The sequence below is a fragment of the Mesocricetus auratus genome, unplaced genomic scaffold, assembly GCF_017639785.1.
Source record: "Mesocricetus auratus isolate SY011 unplaced genomic scaffold, BCM_Maur_2.0 Super-Scaffold_100010, whole genome shotgun sequence".
In the NCBI taxonomy this organism is placed as follows: domain Eukaryota; kingdom Metazoa; phylum Chordata; class Mammalia; order Rodentia; family Cricetidae; genus Mesocricetus; species Mesocricetus auratus.
This window is the reverse complement of record NW_024429194.1, coordinates 61,167,118-61,176,141: the sequence shown is the minus strand read 5'-3', so window position 1 is coordinate 61,176,141 and position 9,024 is coordinate 61,167,118.

Genomic DNA, 9,024 nt, shown 5'->3' with positions numbered 1-9,024 from the left:
GTTCATAGTCAAGCTATTTATTTTATTATAAGATGTTAAGAGTATATTGAATCCAAAGTCTACTTTTTTAGTAAAAGTCCACTGACTTTCTATGAAATAGAACAACGTGACATTTGAAAATAATAATAATGTTGTTTTTTCTATAATAAAAGTTGATTTAAATAAAAAAGAGAGAAGAAAAGACTCTGCATACAGAAAATTCCTTTTAAATTTACTTTTAGATTTATTTATGTGTGTGAAATATTTGCATATATGGATGGTGCCTACAGAGACCAGAAGAGGGCATTGCATTCTTTGAAACCAGAATCACAGGTAGTTATGAGTCACCATGTGGGTGCTGGGAAGGAACACAGGTCTGCTATAAGAGCATCAAGAACTCTGAACCATTGAGCCATCTGTCCAGTCCCCATAGAGAAATTCTTAATGTGATGCTCAAAAAACTTAATTAAATGAAATGCTAGAACTACCTGGGTAGACCACAAGAAGTTTGGGAAAGGAAAATTAAAAAATAAAAAAAGAGTGCAAATGGAAAATTAAAAACATTAAAAATTAAAATTAAAAAATAAAGTGATATATTTGGGTTCTAAAACATATCATTATATTAATAAAATTGGTTTTAATTTACAAATTAAAAAGTGATATCTTAATAGGATTTCTGCATCAAATCCCTTTCCCTCTGGGAGGAGGGATGGAGGACTAAAAGGAAATGAGGCTTTCTAAAACAGCATGACTGATGTGCTGAGAAAGAACTCATGGAGACTGTAGCAACAAGCACAGGGCCTGTATGGATCTGCATCAGATGGCATCCCAGAGCTGAGAGAAGTAGACACAAAACATCATCCCTAACCCAGAAGCTACCACCATCTGATAACCACTCACAAATGAAAATTTAATCTTCTCTAAGAGAGTCTCACCAGGGAAAAAGCAGACATGCTTAAATGCATGCCTTAGCTTGACAACAGAAAGTGAACATCTTTGGAGATCCTTTGTCTTATAATGCTTTCCAGGGTTTATTTTTGTTTACTTTTTTGTCTGTTTTTAACCTTATAGATCCTTTACATACATATCCCGGGTTCTGGTTTTGTCTTTTTATGGGATTCCTGTGTATACAAATGTGTATGTCTGTGTCTATATGTGTTTCTTACAATTTTTCTTTGGCTCTTTGTCTTCTGTTTGATTTTTTTTTTTGCCTATTCCAGTTTCTTTTTTTTTTTTGTCTTATTTTATTTAGTTTTATCATTGCTTGTTGAGATGTTTGTTTGTTTTCTAAGGAGAGCCAGAAAGGGTGTGGATTTGAATGGGAGGGAAGGTTAAGAAGACCTCATAGGAGTTAGGAGAGGGAAAACTCTGATCAGAATATGATGTATGGAACGATTTATTTTCAATAACATAAAAACAGGGAAAACAATAGATACCGGTAGATAGATTTTAAATATATGACCAAGCATTATGTTATCTCTAAGAAGTTCGTTTTAGATACATACTATATATACATAGCTTGAAATAAAAATAACAGGAGCATTTGGGAGGCAGAGGCAGATGGATTCCTATGAGTTCAAGGCCAGTTGGGTCTATGTAATGAGCTGAGGTCAGTCACAACTACATAGAAAGATCCCGTCTCAAAACAAATCAACAACAAAAGAACTTGATCACCTCCACAAAAGAAAGCAGGAAGAATTAGTAGGATTATGAGATAAGGATAATTTCAAAACAATGACAAATTCAATTGCTAGAGACAGACATAATATGCTGATAAAATGCTGAATTTAATGAAAACATGCAGCAATTGTAAGTGCAAATATATTAGCATCCAAGATGCAAAACACACAAAACTATCTGATAGAGTTCAAAAGATTTTAGGTTATGATGGCAGAAGGATTAATTGCAGAAGATAAAGAATTTGCAACAGCAAATAGTTTCTCCTCCCCTCTCCTGACAGGTGGGAAAGAAGCTCATTGACCTTTGCCCTCCTGCTTTCTACCACATGGCAACACAGCAGAAAGATCTTCCAGATATTAATACTTTGATTTTGAACTTTCTACCTCCATGAAGTGAGAAAGTATTTGTTGTTTGTTAATTACTCAGTTGGTGACATTTCTTATAGTGGTACAAAATATTTGAGAAACCACAAAAGAAGTAATTTTGTGTTTGCATCTCTTGCTTAGATGATGGACAAGTGTTTGTTATCTTTTTATAATCACTCATCCCTCATTAAATACAAATACAAGAAATAATAATAAGCATGCACTTTCAATATCACATGCTGAAGTTCACTTGCTTGGCATACCTGATTATCACCAACAATGCCTTAAATTTGTGAACTATAACTAGATACCAACATAGAACCTAATATATAAAAGTAATTTGATAATTGATAATTGAAGGTACTTTCTAGAAATTATCAGAAAGGTGTTGCATGCTTGAGAAGACTGCTAAGTGGACAAAGTTCTTGCCTATGTCAAGCTTGAGGACCAGTTGGGTGCCCCAGAACCCACATAAAACCTGGATGTGGTAGCTCACCTGAGTATTGCCATATTAAGAGGTGGGACAGGCAGTAGTTTGTGGAACTCACCAGTCCTACAATCTAGCATAAACAATGAGCTCCAGAATTAGTGAGTGCCTTTGTTCCAAAAAAAATGTAAAGTTCAGGACTTGTCTCCAGCAGACCAAGCAACCTCGACTCTGCTGAGATCACTAGGCTACTCCTGCCCTCACTCAGAACAGTGGTGATCTCTGGCCCCTCTATTGGGACCAACTTCCACTTGCTTACTTTGGGATCTCCTGGCCTGGGAACTGCAGGCAGGTCGACCAGGAGTCTTCTGACAACACTGTGCTAGTCCAACTCCCACCCACCAGAAGAGGGAGTGCCTCAGATCTCCCTGCATCCACCGTGAGACCTATCAGAGTATTGGACCTGCTTGAACCCACTAGAGGAGAATTTTAGACCTGTACCCACCAGGAAAGGAAGAGACTCCACCAGCACCCACGGGAATAGGGGATGGGAAGATGACAATGTAAGAACACACTGAACAACAGAAAAACCAATATGACACCACCAGAGTCTAGGGACTCTACACCAACAAGACCTGAACATCCCAACACAGATGAAGCAGAAGAGAACAACCTTAAAAACAACTTCATGAAGATGATAGAGACCCTAAAAGAGGAAATGAGAAAATCCTTTAAATAAATGGAAGAAAAAACAAACCAAAAATTGCAAGAAACCATCCAAACAGTGCAAGGGTTGAAAGCTGAAATATAGACAAAAAAACGAAAACAAAAACCACAGTCGGAGGTAATGCTGGAATTAGAAAAGATGGGTAAACAATCAGGAACTACAGATGCAAGCATAACCAACAGAATACAAGACATGGAAGAGAGAATCTCAGGCATTGAAGATTAACTAGGAGAGATTCATTGATCAAAGAAAATCTTAAGTACCACAAATTCATAACACAAAATATCCAGGAAATATGGGGCACCATGAAAAGATCAAACCTAAGAATAATAGGTATAGAATTAGGCAAAGAAACCCAACTCAAAGGTACAGAAAACATATTCAACAAAATCATAGAAGAAAACTTCCCCAACCTAAAGAAAGACATGCCAATGAAGGTACAAGAAGCTTACAGAACACCAAATATAGTGGAGCACAAAAAAAATCCCCTTGGCACATAATAATTAAAACACCAAACATACATAAGTAACCTGAAAAACTCTACCAGGGAACTCCTACAGCTGATAAGCACCTTCAGCAAAGTGGCAGGATATAAGATTAATTAAAAAAATCAGTAGCTCTACTGTACATAGATTATAAATTGGCTGAGAAAGAAATCAGAGAAACATCATCCTTCACAATAGCTACAAGGAACCCACAGAATAGAAAAAGATATTCACCTACCTCACATCTGACAGAGGGCTGATCCCCAAAATTTACAAAGAACTCAAGAAGCAAGTCTCTAAAACACCAAAGGATCCAATTAAAAAGTGGGGTACAGAACTAAATAGAAAATTCTCAATAGAAGAGTGTAAAATGGCTGATAGACACTTAAGAAAATGCTCAACATCCGTAGCCATCATGGAACTGCAAATCAAAACAACTCTGAGATATCATTTTACTCCTGTCAGAATGACTAAAATCAAAAACATCAATGACAGTTTTTCCTGGAGAGGATGTGGAGAAAGGGGAACACTCATTCACTGCTGGTTGAAGTGCCAACTCATACATCCACTTTGGAAATCAGTATGGAGATTCCTCAGGAAAATAGGTATCAGTCTACCTCAATATCCAGCTATTTCACTCGTAGGCATATACCCAAAAGATGTGCATTCATACAAGTACATCTGTACTACTATTTTCATATCAGCATTATTTGTAACAGCCAGAACTGGGAAGCAACCTAGATGCTCCTCAACTGAAGAATGTATAGAGAAACTATGGTATATTTACACAATGGAGTACTACTCAGCATAAAAGACAATGGAACCTTGAAATTTGGAGGCAAATGGATGGAACTAGAAGAAAGCATCATGACCGAGGTAATCTAGTCACAAAAACATAAACAGGGTAGGTAATCACTCATGATGGGGAAAGTCCTTCTGTGTATATGTTGATGAATAAAGCACTGTTGGCCAATAGGGAAGCAAGATAGTAGGGACTAGGAGTCTAGGAGGATTCTGGGAAATATAGTGAAGAGAGATGTCACCATGTGATCCCCGGAAAGAGAGGATGGTTCTCTCTGAAACATAAGGCCTTATACAAATATATGTTAGTAATTATGGGTTAATAATTAAGTCAGAGCTAGCCATTAAGAAACCATAGCAGACTGCCAACAGCTTCATAATTAATATAGTATCTAATATGTTATTTGGGTGATAACCAGCAACAGGACTCAGGTGGCTGGTGGGAAGGATGCACGTTACACATTCATATATGGATTTTATAAATAGAGCAAAGAATTACCTACCTATAATCCACACTGCCAGAGAAGCTAGGAAACAAAAAAGACCCTAAGAGAGGCCTACATGGACCCCTGGAGAAGAAAGGATTAGATTTTCTGAGCAAATTGAGATCATGGGAGGAGGGGAGTGGGAGCTAGGAGAAAGAGAAGGGGAGAAGAAGGGGGAGAGGAGGACATGAGGGATCAGGAAAGGTGAGTCCGGGGAAGAATAGAGGAGAGTGAGAAAAGAGATACCATAATAAAGGGAACCATTATAGGTTTAAAGAGAAATCTGGCACTAGGGAAATGTCCAGAAGTCTACAAGGTTGACCCACACTAATAAGCTAAGCAATAGTGGAGAGGCTACCTTAAATGTCCTTCCCCTAAAATGAGATTGATGACTACCTTATATGCCATCCTAGAGCCTTCATTTAGTAGCTGATGGAAGCAGAAGCAGACTCTCATAGCTAAACACTGAACTGAACTCCTGGAATTTAATTGCAGAGAGGGAGGAAGGATGAGCAAAGGGTTCAAGACCAGGCTGGTGAAACCCACAGAAACAGATGAACTGATCAAGTGGGAGCACATGGACCACAGATTGATAGCTTGGAAACCATCATAGGATGATCCATACCCCCTGAATGTGGGTATCAGTGAGGCAGCCTTGGCAATCTATGGGGCCTCTGTAGTGGATCAGCATTTATCTCCAGCATATGAATGGACTTTGGGAGCCCATTCCACATAGAGGTGTACTCTCTCAGCCTAGACACATGTGGGAGGGCCTAGGCCCTGCTCCAAAGGATATGACAGACTTTGAAGATCCCCCATAGAAGGCCTCACCCTACTTGGGGTGAGGAAAGGGCATGGAATAGGGGATTAGTCAGTGGAGGAGGGGAGGGAGAGGGGACTGGGATTGACATGTAAAACAAGTTTGATCTGATTTAAATAAAAAATAGAGAAAGAATAAAATGTAAATTTAGCGATAGATACAGATATCTGACGTTGATCTCTGTCCACCACATGCATATACATGGGTCAGGGCATCCTCATATACATGCTGTCTCTCTCACACATATACAAGCATGAACTGTTGTATTTTGAAAATGCTTTTAATGTAAAAAACACTACTAATTATTCCCTTTCTTTTTACATAAAATATTGTCACACATTAATTATATTTCTTTGCATTTAGAGATTTTTAAGTTAGCTAATTTTGAAATGATTTGTTATTAATAACAGAATTTTGGGAAGAACTTTTCTCCTTACTGTGTTCTGCTATTATTTCAGAATTCTTATCAAGACATCATTTTCACCCCCTTTTAATAGGTGTTAAAAACAAACTTTCTTGTCACAAAAATAACATTACATCTAATTAATTGTAGCTTACAGGTACAATAAAAAATCCATTGTGTGGTGTTAGAACTTCATTTCCCCATACCTAATGTCATCCAACATAGAGTCCAATTGTTTTATCACTACAGGTCACTAAGACATGAAAATGTCCAAGTTTTTATTAATGTTAATTCCATAATTCCATAATAGTTCACCAAGCTGTCTAGTGCAGGGCTATACTAAGAACTGGCAATTACTTTTAACTTTACTTCAATTAAAATGTGTTTTCAAGATGAGGATATGTCTTGTGTTTAGGGAAATTGACTATTATCCAAAGCAAAAGAAACATTTTATCAGTAAAATTGATATTTCAAAGACCAGAAGGAGGAAAAAGAATTCAACATACTTTGTAAATCTTTTCTTCATAATTATGTAAGAATCACAAACCATTTTTTTAAGAAATGAAATATATGGGGCTGAAGAGATGGCTCAGAGGTTAAGAAGTGAAATATAGTATGTGTAGTTGAATAATACCTGAGGCTGATGATATTGTAGGTGTTATTTTTAGAATAAACATAGCAATAATTCTTTGGAAAACATGTAAAGATGGGTTTAGCAAAGTCAAAGTCAAACTTCATTTTGGGAAAATATAAGAGAACGATAAATAGAAATATTTTCTAATCCCTGTGTCCTTTTAATTACTCCATTAGTCACAGTACATTGGATGGTTTGTGCTTTTTGGTACTGCTGACCTTTATGCCAGGGCCTTTTTTTCAGTTCTTGGTGGGCTGCAGACAGAGCACATATTCTCATACCATCTTAAGAGAAAACGAAGAAATCAGTCACCAGAAGAAATAAACCTGAGATTTCCCATGTCTTTTCACTCTGAACTCAACGGGCTTTACAGCTTCCTCTGCCTTCAGAGTGTTAGTGTAGAGTGTATGAGATGGAACAACAATGCTGAGCAAGAATGAATTTCCACTGTCTTCACCAGAGAAAATCCAAAAAATCTGATTTGTCCTCTGGATCAGTTACAAACCTTCACTTTTTATTTAACTGAAAGTGAGTCATACATATACTTGTATTAAGAAAATGTTATTAATGTAATAATCTAAATAAGTTTTTCTTGGTTGATTTATCTGACATTTTTAACATATCAAATATCATACATGCTAAAGGTAATTATCCTAATGTTGGAATCCTGATTAAATCATGCAAATTGTAGAATTTCTTTACAATACTCACTTCTTACTCAAATACTAAAACCTTTGCTACCTAATTTAATGTCAGTGGCAGAACCAGATTATTTTTTCATATCAATGATTCTAAGATAGGCATTTCCATTGTGTTGACTTTTATTAACCTAGTGATGTGACAGAATAGGATAATCTATAAGGAAATATTCAGCAATGAACAAATGTCTATTTTTATGTTCCTGAGTTTTTAGACATTTCTTGGCTATATAATAATTCATATACTCAAAGGATACTCAATCATACCACAGTGGCACTTGCTCAACAATGTTCATTGCAGCATTATAATAGCCAGCACCTGCAAACAACCTAGATGTACCTCAACCGAAGAATGGATAAGTAAAATGTGGTACATTTATACAATGGAGTACTACTCGGCTGTAAAAAATGATGACCTTATGAAATTTGCAGGCAAAGGGATGGAACTAAAAAAAAATCCTGAGTGACATAACCCAGACTCAGAAGACAAACACAGTGTGTATTTACTCAAAAGTGGATATTACATGTAAAGTAAAGGATAACCAGACAATCCAAAGCTCAGAGAAGCTAGTTAACAAGGAAAACTCTAAGGGGGACACATTGATCACTTTGGTAATGGGGAAGATATGAGGGAATGGGATGGTTGACGGGGGAGGGATGCAGTGGAAGAGCAATGAAAAAGGTGTCTTTTTTTTTTTTAGACAGGGTCTCTCTGTGGCTTTGGAGCTGTCCTGGAACTAGCTCTTGTAGACCAGCCTGGTCTTGAACTTGCAAAGATCCACCTGCCTCTGCCTCCCGAGTTCTGGGATTAAAGGTGTGTTCCACCACCACCTGGCTGAAAAAGGTATCTAATAGAGGGTGCCACTATGGGCTTAGGAAGAAACCTGTTGCTAAGATAATTCCCAATAATGCACAAGGATGACCCCAGCTAAGAGCCCTAGCAATAGTGGTGAGGATGCCCAAAGTGGCCTTCCCCTGTAATCAGATTGGTGAATACCCCATACCCCAACTATCACCTTAAGAGCCTTCATCCAGTAATTGATGTAACCAGATCCAGAGATCTACAACCAAGAACCAGGCCGAGCTCTGGGAATCCAATTAAAGAGAGGTAGGAGGAAATATATGAGAAAGAGAGGTTAAGATCATGATGGAGAATCTACAGAGACAGCTGGACCAAGCTCGTGGAAACTCAAGAACCCTATACTGACAGCTGTGGTGAATCTAGGGGATCAGTCTAGGCCCTGGAGCACCTGGCAGTAGGACCACAATACAAACCTGGTACGTGACCTAGCTTGTTGGAGCCCATTCCCTATGAGGGGATGCCAAGCTCAGCCTAAATGCATGGGAGAGAGGCTTGACCCTGTCCTAACCTATTGTGCAAGACTTTGTTGACTCCTCATGGGAGCCCTTACCCATGAGGAGGAGTGGACTGGTGGTGGGCTGGGGGGAGTCAAAGGGAGTGGGAGGGATAACTTTGATTGGAATGTAAAATGAAATTTAAAAGAATAAATAAAATTTAA